Source organism: Arachis hypogaea, chromosome 17 (assembly GCF_003086295.3).
Source record: "Arachis hypogaea cultivar Tifrunner chromosome 17, arahy.Tifrunner.gnm2.J5K5, whole genome shotgun sequence".
Classification (NCBI taxonomy): domain Eukaryota; kingdom Viridiplantae; phylum Streptophyta; class Magnoliopsida; order Fabales; family Fabaceae; genus Arachis; species Arachis hypogaea.
In genome coordinates, this window is record NC_092052.1 from 95,101,966 (window position 1) to 95,116,965 (window position 15,000).

The 15,000-nt window shown below is 41.7% G+C and overlaps 1 non-coding gene across 1 annotated transcript; it reads left to right on the plus strand.

The window, feature by feature from the left end:
- The first annotated feature begins 5,376 nt into the window (after positions 1 to 5,376).
- On the plus strand, positions 5,377 to 5,483 carry LOC112767868 (small nucleolar RNA R71). The gene has a single exon (XR_003185309.1). It is a non-coding gene; the product is annotated as a small nucleolar RNA R71 (small nucleolar RNA).
- Positions 5,484 to 15,000: the final 9,517 nt, after the last annotated feature.

The window sequence follows — 15,000 nt, forward strand, 5'->3', positions numbered from 1 at the left end:
GTTGCCAAAATTAGGGTGGCGCGATCGCGTGGGTCACGCGATCGCGTGAGTGTGCGTCTGAAAATGGATGACGCGGCCGCGTCGGCGACGCGGTCGCGTGATAAGGATTGTGCCTCCAGCACCAATCCAGCATCACTCTCGCACAATATTTCATTGTTCACCCTTTTACGTCGAAAACTCAGGGCACGCGGCCGCGTGGGGCATGCAGTCGCGTGGGAGGCCATGATTCCCATGCGACGTGAACGCATCAGCGACGCGGTCGCGTGGGTTGATTTGTGCCATTGGCACGCCTCCAGCCACACTCCAGCGTAACTTTCTGTTCATTTTTATTTTTCTTTACTCTCCCTGTGATGCGGACGCGTCGCTGATGCGATCGCGTCGTGTAGCGAAATTTTTTTTTTTACGTGTAAATGTAGATGCACGAAAGTACTACGAAAGAGAAGAGTTATTGAATAGGAAAAACTAAAAATAAAGAAAAGAACGATCATACCTTGGTGGGTTGTCTCCCACCTAGCACTTTGCTTTAACGTCCGTAAGTTGGACGCTCCACTAGCTCAATATTCTGCTATGTGGGGATCTTCCAAGAGGAAGATCTTAAGCTCCTTGTTTCTCTGTACCTTCTCGCCATGGTATAGCTTCAGGCGTTGTCCATTAACCTTAATAAGTTTAGAGCTTGAAGGATGGCTTAGGTGATAAACTCCGTACGGTTCGGCCTTCTCTACTCTGTATGGACCTTCCCATCGTGATCTCAACTTGCCTGGCATGAGCCTTAGTCGAGATTTGTAAAGGAGGACTAAATCCCCAGGTTGGAACTCCTTCTTCTTGATGTTTTGATCATGTACAGCCTTCATCTTTTCCTTGTATATTCTGGAGTTTTCATAAGCTTCTAGGCGAAGGCTCTCCAGTTCCTGCAGTTGCAACTTCCTTTCAGCTCCGGCTTTTTCAATTCCCGTGTTGCACTCCTTAACTGCCCAAAAAGCTCTGTGTTCTACTTCAACTGGGAGATGACAAGCTTTTCCATAAACCAAGCGGAAAGGGCTCATCCCAATGGGTGTCTTGTATGCTATTCTATATGCCCAGAGTGCATCTTGTAGCCTGGTGCTCCAGTCTTTTCTATGAGGCTTTACTGTCTTTTGCAAGATACACTTAATTTCTCTGTTTGACACCTCGGCTTGCCCATTAGTTTGGGGATGGTAAGCTGTTGCAACTTTATGAATTATCCCATGCTTCTTCATTAATCATGTCAGTCTCCTGTTACAAAAATGGGTGCCTTGATTGCTCACGATTGCTCGTGGTGATCCGAAGCGACATATAATATGGTTTCTCACAAAGGAAACAACAGTGTTAGCATCATCAGTGCGGGTAGGAATTGCTTCCACCCATTTGGAAACATAATCCACAGCTAACAATATATAAAAATATCCATTAGAATTTGGAAATGGACCCATGAAGTCAATGCCCCAAACATCAAAAATTTCACAGAAAAGCATAATTTGTTGAGGTATCTCATCCCTCCCGGATATATTACCAAATTTCTGGCATGGGAGACAAGATTTACAAAACTCGGCAGCGTCTCTAAAAAGAGTAGGCCACCAGAATCCACAGTCTAAGATCTTTCTAGCTGTTCTTTGAGGGCCAAAATGTCCTCCACTCTCAGATGAGTGACAAGCCTCTAAAATGGACTGGAATTCTGATTGAGGTACACAACGTCTAATTACTTGATCAGCACCATATTTCCATAAATATGGGTCATCCCATATATAATATTTAGACTCGCTTTTCAGCTTGTCTCTTTGATGCTTAGAAAAATTTGGAGGAAATGTGCGGCTAACTAAATAATTAGCAACAGGTGCATACCAAGGGACTACCTCAGATACTGCTTGCAGGTTATCAAAAGGAAAATTATCATCTATAGGAGTAGAATCATCCTTAATATGCTCAAGGCGACTCAGGTGATCTGCCACTAAATTTTGATTACCACTCATATCCTTTATTTCTAAATCAAATTCTTGTAACAGCAGTATCCAACGTATAAGTCTTGGTTTGGACTCCTCTTTAGCTAATAGATACTTTAAAGCTGCATGGTCCAAATACACTACTACTCTAGTACCAAGTAAATAAGCCCGAAATTTATCCGGAGCAAAAACAATAGCAAGAAGCTCTTTCTCAGTAGTAGTATAATTGGACTGGGCAGTGTCTAAAGTCTTAGACGCATAAGCAATAACGAAAGGATCCTTACTTTCATACTGAGCCAGCGCTGCTCCTACTGCATGATTGGAAGCATCACACATGATTTCAAACGGCTGGCTCCAGTCTGGTCCTCTCACAATTGGAGCTTGAGTCAGAGCAGTCTTCAGCTTATCAAACGCTTGTTTGCAATCCTCACTGAACTCGAACTCAATATCCTTCTGCAGTAATCTGGATAAGGGAAGTGCGACCTTACTAAAGTCCTTAATAAATCTCCTGTAAAAACCTGCATGGCCAAGGAACAAACAGACTTCCCTCACAGAAGAGGGGTAAGGTAGACTAGAAATAACATTCACCTTTGCTGGGTCTACAGAAATGCCATTATTGGATACCACATGTCCTAATACAATCCCTTGTTTTACCATAAAGTGACATTTTTTGAACTTCAATACAAGGTTTGTATTAACACATCTATCTAATACTCTAGATAATCCATCTAAGCAAAGGCTAAAAGAATCACCATAAACGCTAAAATCGTCCATAAAAACTTCCATATAGTCCTCAATAAGATCGAAGAAAAAACTCATCATGCACCTTAGGAAAGTAGCTGGTGCATTGCACAAGCCAAAGGGCATTCTCTTGTAAGCATAAGTCCCAAAAGGACATGTAAAAGTAGTCTTTTCCTGATCCTCAGGAGCTATATGAATCTGGAAATAACCTGTGTAACCATCTAAAAAGCAATAATGTGATTTACCTGACAGGCGATTCAGCATTTGATCAATGAATGGAAGTGGGTAGTGATCCTTACGGGTAGCTTAGTTGAGACGCCTGTAATCAATGCAGACTCTCCAAACATTCTGAACTCTAGTTGCTATGAGCTCTCCATACTCATTCTTGGGCACCACTTGTACTGGGCTTACCCATTCACTGTCTGAAATGGGATATATGATACCGGCTTCCAATAGTCTGGTCACTTCCTTTTTGACAACTTCCAAGATGGTGGGATTCAATGTTCTTTGAGGTTGACGGACAGGTCTTGCTCCCTCTTCTAAAAATATTCTGTGCTCACATACTTGAGGGTTGATGCCTACTATGTCTGCCAAGCTCCACCCAATTGCCTTCTTATGCTTCCTCAGCACATCAAGTAACTGCTCTTCTTGTTGAGAAGTAAGTTCCCTTGCAATGATAACGGGAAACCTCTGCTCATCTTCAAGATAAGCATATTTGAGATGTGGAAGGAGGGGTTTCAATTCTAACTTTTGATCATGGGCAGGCTCTAGATTATTTGGAGCTTGTGAAAATGGCGAAGTGCCCTCATTGTCAGTTAAAAGGGTCCCCACACTTGGACTTTTTCCAGTGTGTCTCTCTTCAAACTCTTCCTTGTGAACTTCAGCTACACTTTCATCTATGACATCACACTGGAAGATAGAATAATCTTCTGGGGGGTTGTCAATGATTCCATTCAGATTGAAGATTACTATGCGGCCATCTATTTCAAAGGAGTATGTTCCTGAAAAAGCATCCAATTTGAATTTTGATGTCTTCAGGAATGGTCTTCCAAGTAGGATTGATGATGGCTTATCTGAATTATTATGGGACATCTCCAAGATATAAAAATCAGTGGGAAATGTAAGCCCCTTAATTTTCACCAAAACATCTTCAGCAACTCCAGCCACTGTAATAATGCTTTTATCTGCTAACACAAAACGAGCTGCCGACCTTTTTAAGGGAGGGAGCCTCAAAATATCATATATAGACAAAGGCATTATACTGACACATGCTCCTAAATCACACATGCAATCATAAATTACTACACCACCAATAGTACAGCTAACTATACAAGGACCTGGATCACTACATTTTTCAGGTAATCCTCCCATTAAAGCAGATATAGATCTACCCAAACGAATAGTTTCTAATTCATTAATTTTGTCTTTATAGATACATAAGTCTTTTAGAAACTTTGCATATTTAGGTACCTGCTGAATAACATCAAAAAGAGGAACAATTACCTCAACCTTTTTGAATATTTCTACCATTTTGGGGTCAGGTTCCAGCTGCTTCCTGGGCTTCCTTGCAAGTTGTGGAAATGGAATAGGAGTGGTGTCTTCTGTGGTGTCTGTGCCTTTTGGTGCTTCCTCCTGTGGTTGAGCTATTTCTTCTTCAGCTATGTCCTGTATGTCCTCTTCCTCTTCAACATCTTCTATTTCTACTACCTCTTCAGCTGAGGTGTGTTCTGGTGGGCTTGGTTCTTCCTGACTCCTCTCCTGCAGTGTGGTTCCAGACCTTAGGGTGATGGCATTAATGCCTCCCTTTGGATTGGGTAATGGTTGAGAGGGGATTCTAGTGGAGCTTGAAGGTTGGTTACTGGAATTTTGCGTTGATCCAAGCTGTGACATAAGAGCTTGCAAAGTAGAGGTGAGACCATTCAGACTGGCGTTAATACTATTCATGTTATTTTCCATGGTCTGTTGTCTTCGCTCAAAAGATTGTAGTAGCTCTTCATTAGGAGATAAAGAAGAATGAGTAAATTGAGATGTCTGCTGTTGATTGTTCTGTGGTCCTTGGTTTTGCCTCAGGTGAGGTGCTCTGTAAGGTTGATTCTACTACCTGTTGTTGTTATTATTCCACCTCTGATTTCCCTGATTATCTCTGCCTCCTCTGTTATTGTTGTCCCTCCAATTCTGGTTAGAATTGTCCTGCCATCCATGGTTATTATTTCCACTTTGATTGTACCCTTGGTTGGGGTGGTCATAGCAGTTATGAGTGGATGCCACCATGTTGTCTTCTTGTTGGAGCTGCGGGCATTCATCAGTGTAATGGCTATAATCAGCACAGATTCCGAAAATTCTTTGTAGGACTAGTTGTTGGTTTTGCTGTGGTGGAGGAGGTTGAGCTTGCTGAGCTTGTTGTTGATTCAATTGCATCTGCTTCAGCAAGTTAGTCATCTCACATATACTCTGAGCTAGAGCAGCAGTCTCTCTATTAGAGGATACTTCTGCAACGGCTTTCGAACGGCCTTGCTTTTGCCTGTGGTTCCTAGTGGATTCAGCTAAAACACTGATCAATTGCCAAGCCTCATCAGTGGTCTTGTACTTCTTCATAGACCCATTGCTTGCACTTTCCAATGTGGTCTTATCTTGGGGCCTCATGCCCTGTGTGATATAGCTAAGTAACACTATCTTGTCAATCCTGTGGTGGGGGTATGCTTCCAGAAGATTATTGAAGCGCTCCCAGTATTCAAAGAGAGTCTCATTGTCATCCTGAACAATTTTGGAAATATCCTTACTCAGTTTATCAGTAACTTTAGGTGGAAAGAATTTCTCCAAAAACTCCTTTTTAAGTGTATCCCAGTTGGATACATTTACCAGAGGTTGAGTGTAGTACCACTCTCTTGCTTTTCCCTCGAGAGAAAACGGAAAAGCTTTCAGCAAAATTGAAGTTTCATCAGTACCATCACGCCTGACAGTAGAACAGGCTGCCTGGAAATCTCTCAATTGCTTGATAGGCTCTTGAGCAGGTAGGCCATGAAACTTGGGCATCAAGTTTAGCAGTGCGGTCTTTATTTCAAAATTTGTAGCTACTGCTGGATGATGCGCTTGAAACGGTTGCATTGTAAAATCAGGGGCTCCTTCCTCCTAGATGGTAACTCTCCTAGCTGCCATGTCTTCTGCACGTAAAACAACCGAATCAGTAGAACGGGGGCTGGTTTCTTCCTTAAGTTCACTTTCAAATCTGCCCTCAGAGCGGACTAACCGATGCTGTTCTCGCCTTATTCGTGAAATAGTCCTTTCAATTTCAGGATCGAATATTAGCAAGCACGAATCAGGAAGTGAACGCGTCATTTGACGGAAGAAACATGCAGCTCATAGTAGCAAAATAAAAAAAAATGCAAATAAATAAATTTTAATTAATAACTTTAGCACTCTATTGCAACTCCCCGGCAACGGCGCCAAAAATTGATGAGGCGCAGAATTTGGTGAATTAAAAATTATTAAAATAGTTACGTTGCAAGTATAGTTCTTAACTCACCAAAAATCGGCCTATCAATTTAGAAATATGTCACAGAGAGTTTAAATTAAAAATTACTGGGAGTTGGAGTCCCAGGTCGTCTCCCAACGAGTTGCAGAAAAGTGTGCTATTTTATTAATCAGATGTGCCAAGAAGTTGAGTTAAGTAGAGGGAAAATTAAAAAGAGGAAATTTAAATAATATGAATAAAAGCCTTGACTGGGAGTTGATTAGTTGGAATCTCTATTATCGATGGAACGATCTCGAGATTAATTTATAATTAATGGCTGTTCTGTTTAATTATCCTTTACTAGGTAAGGGAAAGTCAAACAAGTTCGAATGCTAGATCTGTTCACGAGTTGCAACCCACTTAGTTCAAAGGGATTCGTGTTAGTGATTAGATAACAATCCAACATTTAACCCAATTATAATTTTTCTTTCAATCCTTCCAACCCAAGAGTTCCTTTCAATCAACTCCCTATCAAGTGGGGGAACTACTCGCTCATTGTAAATAATAAATCCATAACACATGAATGGGAATTAAAAGAAGACATGATTATTGGAATGGAAAAATAAATTAAAATGGAAGAAATAATCCTTGTATCAAATAATCATGAAAGTATTCAAATGACAAAATTGAACAAAGCAAAGAACATGGAAGAATAAAACCAAGTTAAGAGAACGAACTAGAATGACGAGGTCTTGATGAGGAAATAACTCTTCTCAATGTTCCAATGCTAAGATCAATTCCCAAAATTAAAATTGTAAAACCTAGAGAGAAAAACCTAGAGGAGGAAAAACTAGATCTAAAATTGTAAACTGTGTAGAATGAATGTTGTCTTTTGTTTCTGCTTATTCTCTGGCTCTAGTCTGTTGTTCCGGGCCGAAAATTGGGTCGAAATAAGGTCCGAAATCGCCCCCAGCGAATTCTGCAGATTATGCAGATCGCACATGTCATGCGATCGCGTCATGCATGCGGACGCGTCATTTGCACTTTTCCTTGCCACGCGTTCGCGTCGTCCACACTACTGCGTCGCCTGAGCTTTTCCAATCCGCGCGGCCGCGTGAGCCATGCGGCCGCATCACTGCGATTTGCTCTCCTTCGCGCGGTCGCGTGAGCCATGCGACCGCGTCACTTCTCATTGGTTATCTCTTTATTTCTTGTGTTCCTTCCATTTTTGCTAGCTTCCTTTCCAATCTCCAACTCTTTCATGCCCTATAAAGTTTGAAACACTCAACACACAGATCACGGCATCGAATGGAATAAAGGAGAATTAAAAATACATAATTATAGTCTCTAGGAAGCAGTTTTCAAACATGTTATAAATTCAGGAAGGAATTATAATTTCATGCTAATTTAATGAATAAGTGGGTACGGATCATGATAAAACCACACAATTAAACATAATATAAACCATAAAATAGTGGTTTATCAAGAAACTAGAGATAAATGTCTGAAAGTTCACCACATAAACGCAATACACCGGTCACGAACGGTGACCTCCCCACACTTTAGAATGAAGCATCGTCCTCAATGCTACTGCTGAAGCTCAGGAGGGGGGTCATCAGTCGCGCCAGGCTGTGGCTCATGCTCAAGCTGTGGCTGTGGTACTGGCTCAAGCTGTGGTTGAGGAGTGTCCTGCTGAACCTCAGGAGGGTGCTGAACCTCCGTGGCAGCCTGTGTCTCTGGAGGTGCATCCTAATGTGTCGGCTCCTCATCATGCTCGTCCTCCTGATCCTGCTCGTCGGAGGAGGGGGATTCTGGGAGCGGAGGTAGCTCAATGCCCTGTGAGGCAAACTCCTAGTCTATGCGTTCGAGACGTCGCATGATACGATGCTCGAGGCGCTCCATCAAGTGAAATAGGTGTTGCACCAACAGGTAAGTCGGCTCAGGTGCTGGTGGTGGTGGTAAGGATGCTGCGGCTGCTGAAGTAGAGGGGGTCCTGCTGCGGCTGCTGATGATGAGGGCTGAGCTGCCTCCTCCACTGCTCTGGCTCAAGAACGGCGCTTGGATGGGGGCTTCTCATGCACCCAACCACCCCATGGAATGGTAACCTCCTTGTCGTCCTCATCTGGGGGTGGTGGTGTCACATCATCATCCTCCCATGTGACATCAGCCAGCTCAATCATACTGGTAACCAGTGTAGGGAATGGCAAGAGGCCACGTATATGCACGCGCCATATACTCTGCCTGATCAGTCGGGGGAAGTCTACCTCTTTCCCCTCCATTATTCACCCTATTAGAACCAACATATCCATCGGAATCTCTGAGAAGTGAGTGACGGGCAGGACACAATGGGCAAAAATATGCTGCCAAGTCTTAGCCTCTCTCGACAAATAAGTGAAACGCATCCCCTTGGGCCTCTTGTTCCCAGAATCCAACACCCAAGGGGCATCAGGTGTGGCAATCACACGCTTAAGCGCCTCATAATAAAAAGTCATGCAGTGGATGGCTACCTCTGCTTGCTCATAGGCGCATGTATCCTTAGTGCGAGGTCGGCAAAGCAATGCCTCCCTAATAGCAGCCTCGGTGATCAAAATCTCTCTACCCGCACTTGGACTGAATCCAGAGTGGGACAAAAGATATTGCAATAAAATTCCCTCACCCATGAGGTGTTTATCCTCCCCAAATCTCTGTCAACAAAGTCTAATCCCAACTCCAGAATGCGAGTGTTTATGGCACACCTCACATCATTGGGAAGGACCAGTTTTTTCTCAATGTTTAGGTTCTTATTCTGAAAAGCGGGGAAGCGAAGTTCACAGTAAAGGTTTGGTAATTTGATTGGGTCAGTGGAAGGTAGCAACTGATTTTTCTTGTCCTCTTCATTAAGGGGATTCTTAGCATAATTTGCATAAGGTGAAGGGGTAGAGGTTTTAGAGTGCTTTCTCTTCTTAGAAGTAGTAGCTATGGCTTTCCCTTTGCCTGACATCCTGAAAAACAGAGATGATACAACATAAGCAGCCAGGCAAGCAGATATAAAGCACTCAAAGCAAAGCATGTTCATGAAGTGAGTAAAAGAAAGAGAATTCTTGGAATGCAAGTAACATAATATATGATTCAAATCAGGCCACAATCTAAGAATTCAAACCATAATTGCACAATACTTGTCTATTGAGCCTAAGAAACGCCATATCCAAAAGAATGATGAAAAGGGTTAAGTTGAAAACCAAAAGAGAAGTTAGTTGGTTAAACAAATTAAAGTTATAAATCAGTTGAAAATCAGTGATATGGTGGTTACCGGCTCAATTCAAGAGGAATGTACAAAATAGGGGTGGAAGCACACTCACAATCATGAAATGGATACAGTCACTGATGATGAAATATGATATTGCTAGAGAGCAACTAATATGAAAACAAGTCACCAATCAATGTGAAGATCACTATGGTCGTATTGAATGTTGTTGGTAAAATCAAGACATTGAGGGACAAGTAAATCAAGCAACATTCAATACCAATTCTAACGATGCATAAAAGTCACAAGTTCGGACAAGAATGGAAAGTTTCAGGATCCATGTGACTTGATGAAATTAAGTGTGAATAAAATGAATCAATTAGTCACATAGATTAAAACCTTCAAACTTGTAAGTTTATGCACAAGAGGCACGAAATCTTAAAAGAGTTACAAGTGATGGCCAATTTGAAAATTCATTCAAACTATTCAATGCATATAAGCAAATCAGCATGAATAACAAGCAAGAATATGATAGCATGACCAAAACTTGTTCTTGAGGAGTTTCCGAAACCATTTAGCAAACAAAATCCTATTGACACAGAATTTTGTTAAATTGAAGTTTGTTGCCTCAACTAAAACAATGTCACTTATGAAATATGGTTAGGAAAAATCTGGCAGCATTACATCCGTAAATTGGCTATTTACCAAATTCAAACAGTCAAATCAGATTCCATATGAATTCATTAAAATTCAAAAGCATAAAAATTATGTATAAGTTCATATGAATTGAACAAATAGCCAAATTTTAAGCAGCAAACCTCAGAAAGCAATTCAGACCAAACCAGCTTGCTACAATGAGCATTCTTTCCTTAAATAATGCACAAAATACTGGTTTTCAGCACAGCACCAGAACAGCATCATGAACAAAGTAAAGCAGGCATTCAGCAACAACAGGGTCTTGAAACAAGAACAAAACGGAAAATTAAAGTGGAGCATTTGACAATTCAAAATGAATTCGAGAAAAATAGTATCACTCAATCAACAACAAACCATTCAATAAGCAAGTAATCTGAATTCCAAAACTTCACACCAGATTGAATTCAGGGAATTGAGTTCAAATTAGAATAAGACTCAGTATCACTAGGCATGACAAAACAGCATTAAACTAGCCAAACATGTAGCACGAGCAAAGCAGGAAAATCAATGGATGGCACACTTTCAATCATCATCATTATTCAAACAAGCCTAAATCCACCACTCAGCCCAGATTCTCTAACTAGCTAATCAAACTAAACTAACAAAACTAATCTAACTAAGCTAATTACAGAATTAATATAAAATAGTGAAGAAAGCAGAACAGGGGAAGGTATAAACCTGGAAGATAGAGAAGAAGCAGAAATGTAGGATGGGAGAAACAGATAAGGGAAGCAGCACGGCAGTGCTGCCAGCGGTGGTGCTCACGGCGGCGCTCTTGGTCATGATGGCTGTCGCTGATTGTAGAGGGAAAACAGAGACAGAGCAGGGGAAACAGGTGAGAAAGAGAGAGAGCAAAGGAGTGAGAATGGAGAGAGAGAGGAGAAAGAGTGGAGGGCGAGGAGAGAGGGGGATGTGTGGCGACGACAGTGGTGTTCACGGCGGTGGTCGTAGGGATGATATTTGGAAATGGAGGGAGAAGGGGAAATAGAATGTTGCAGAGGGGAGCTGCACGAATGCGCTAGGGCTTCGCGTCCCTGGGATAAGTGGAATTCGAATCCACGCATGCGCGCAGCGTGCACGTCCGCGTGGGTGAGAAAATAAAGAAGTGGCGCGAAAGCGCCATCCGCGCCTACACGTAGATGGGATAATTGGGAATGGGCACGGACGCGTACAGTGCACGTCCGCGCGGGTGAGCTGGGCCAGAGGCACAAAACTGGCCCAGAGTTGGCATAACTCTTGGATCTTTTGGCCTGATTGATGCAAAAGCGCATCGACGCACGCACGCACCGTGCACTTGCGCGTGGATGGGTTGACGGACGATGGGGGCGCGGAGGCGCCAAGTACGCCTACGCGTGGTTAGGGAAACGCTAAGCGGCGCAGACGCGAATGGCGTGCGTGCGCGTGGGTTTGGGCACAGAGTTGGCCCAATAGTGGCACAACTTTCTGGTCCTTGGCCCAGAAAACTCAGATGCGCAGCCAACGCGCGCGTGTACTGTGCGCTTGCGCGTGGTTGGTTTGTTTTTTTTTTTAAGAGCACCAAGAAGAGCTCATAATTTTCCCAACCTTTTATAGGACTCTAGAACTAGCTAAGATGCAAAATCAAACATGTTTTTGAATTTTTGAGGATTTTTCAAACAATTTGAGGAAACTTACAATCCAAGCAAAAACTCAAATTCAAAGAATCATCCCTAATCAAAGCATAAAATGTATAAATGAATCAGCAAGCAAGACAAAATGTACTACGAAGGAAAGATCTATATACAATGGAACTCATTTTATTCATTCATTATATCTACATGAGAATGGGAAGAGTTTACCATGGTGGGGTGTCTCCCACCAAGCACTTTTGGTTTAAGTCCTTAAGTTGGACATTTGGAAGGTTCCTTGTCAAGGTGGCTTATGCTTGTATCCATCCTTGAACCTCCAAGAGTGCTTGTCCTTCAATTGGTTGTCAGAAGTTTCAACCATTTTCACCAAGCCTTGGTGAAGTTTTCTCCAAGATATAAGCTCCTAAAATTGGTTCCCATAGTGTGATTCAGGATCCCATATCTTGTCTTCGCACCCATCTTCTAGTTGATCGCCTTGATTCTGTCCGGGTGACAAGAAAGTTGAATCCTCATGAAGGCACCAAACTATCCTCCTAGACCCATTCAATTGTGCATAGCACCAATCTATACTCTTTAATTTTGAGCTTCCAACCATAATGAGTCTAGATTTAGAACGCCAACCACTAAACATCCTCCTCTTTCGCTTAATTCCACATAGCGCCCTAAGTTGGCCATCCGTCTCAAGCAAACCGTACTCAAGTAAGATAATAAAGCTAATAGTTAGAAGTTTTACCCACCCAAATGAAAGATTGGATGACAAAGCACGCTCTACTCCCGTCCATCCTCTTTTAGGGGCTTCCACCACTTGGCGAGGTTCGTCGAGCTTTACTTCTCGCCAAGCTTCTTCAAATTTACACTCTTCTTCACCAATTTCTTCTATCTCTTCCACATCGCTCTCATCATAGATAGGAAGTTTAGTGAAGTCTACCTCGTCATCAATTCCAGGCAAAGTGGGGAAGGAATCATCAAACTCAAGAGGATCGTATGTCGATTCGGAATCATCATAAATGGGAGGGCTTGTTACTTGGGACACTTCTTCCAATTCTTCATTCACAATATGCCTAGGAGGTTGCACGTCCTCCTCGACATTGCTTTCCAATTCACTGGAAGAAGGCTCGACAAGATTATCAAGGGGATTGATCCATGTGGACAAAAATTCACTAATGATGGAATCCACTTCTTGATCAATTTCCTTTGACTCTCTATCTACTTCCTCAACATCACTCTCCTCTTTAACATCCCTTCCAAACTTCATGGAAGAGGGCTCTTCGACTTGAGATTCCTTTATGTTCTCAACATATCCTAGACATCCAACCACTACTTCCTTCTGTTCACTAACTTCTACCTCCTCCTCTGGTTGTATTTCTTGTTTTAATTCCTCCTCTTCTCCATGGAACTTCAAGTTCACTCCCTCACCAAGCTCTTTGGTTGCTTCTCCACATTCAACAATGGAAGCACCTTGATCGCATAAGCTTAGGTGGGACGAGATCATGTTACCAATGGCTTCTACCATAATAGCCATTTTTGATCTTTAACTCCGCAAACTTCTTTTCATCCTCCTCTTGTCGCCTTGAGATAAGAGATTTAAGATCTCTCAATTTCGTCATAGAGGCTTCATTCAGAGGTGATGGTGGAAGATTTCAAGGAAGGTTGTTGTAATTGGAAGGTGGTTCATAATGGTAAAATCCCTGAGGTGGTGTGTATGGATTTTGTAGTTCATGGGAGTATTGGTGTTGGAAAGGCGGTGGTTCTAGATATGGTTCATATGGTGGTTGTATGGTGGGTATGAGTTGGGGTCATATGGCGGTAAATGGTAATAATAAGCTTGTGAGTAGGGTGGTTCAAAATTATGTCGCGGAGGGGGTTCATATGCATGTGGTGGTTGTGGTTGACAATCACAGTAGGGGTCATCACACACATTGGATTGGTATGCATTAGGATCAGGGTTATACCCATATGAGTTCAGAGGAGGTTGTTGCCAAGAAGGTTGTCCTTGAGCTTGGGGTTCCTCCCATCCTTGATACACATCCTCATTGAAGCTTCCATTTTCTACAACATAGTTTGAACTACACTCATAGCCAAAGTGATAAGAATTCATGGTGATAAGAGAAAACAAAAATAAAAATAATAAGAAACAAAAAATAAAATCCTATAACTAGAAAAAGCCAACAAACAAACCAAAAATTAAGATATTCACAATATATACAGTAGCTAATAACGTAGCACCTTTGCCATCCCCGGCAACAGCGCCATTTTGATTGATGAAAATTTGCCGTGTCAGTCTAGAATTTCTCTAGTAGAAATAATAACATCGTTGTAAGCATAGCTCTAAACTAACAAACAATTCTCACATAAAAAATTTGAGTTGTAACATGTACAAACCCCAAATAAGAATTAACCGAAGTATTTACACTTCGGGTCGTCTCACGAGGATAGCAATAAAGTGGTCAATTATTAGCTATGAAGGGGTAAAAGGGGGTTTGGTTGATAAGAGGGCAATAACATAAATGACAAGGAAAATAACTCAAACAAGCAATTAAACGAAGCAAGGTAAAGGACTCTTGGCTAAGACTTAGGTAATTGAGATCACTATCCTTGTCAACAATTCAAGCATTGGTAATCATGCGAAACTGAGCTGATTAGGTATACTCTCTAATGTCTTAAGTACGTAATGTCTACTCCTAGGCTTAGAGTACGTCAAATGGCTTGATCAACATCAATCCATAAGTCCCAACCTAGCTACTAATTGACTTAGTAGTAGGTTAGAGTCAATGGTTATCAAATTGATCCACAAGGGTTCTAAAATTGCCAATTCAACAAAACCCAAGGACTCAAGATCACTCAATCCGATTAGCTTAGGCCAAGGGTCAAGAGAACTACTCAAAAATTATAGGAGGCATTATATCAAACACCTAATGTGTAATAAAAGTAAACATCATAAATTGCTAAAATTAAGGAAAACCCTGACTACCATAAACAAGAACTTAACAATAGCAAGCAAAATTAACATGAAAGAAACATCAACATCAATTTGCATTAATTGTAAACCAAAACCATCATGAGTTATCATCACAAAAGAGAGCAAAATGAGAAATTAACATTACAACTAAAGTGATCAAGTCATAGACGTGAGAAATTATAAAAGAAGCAAGATGAAAGAAAGGAATTAAACATGGATCTATAACAATTTAACCTAATCCTAACCTAATTCTAGAGAAAAAAGGGAGCTTCTCTCTTTAGGAAACTAACTAAAGGCTCATGTTGGCTAAACTAATTGCTCCCCCTTTGCTTGGACTTTAATTCTGCATGAAATACACTCAGAAACAA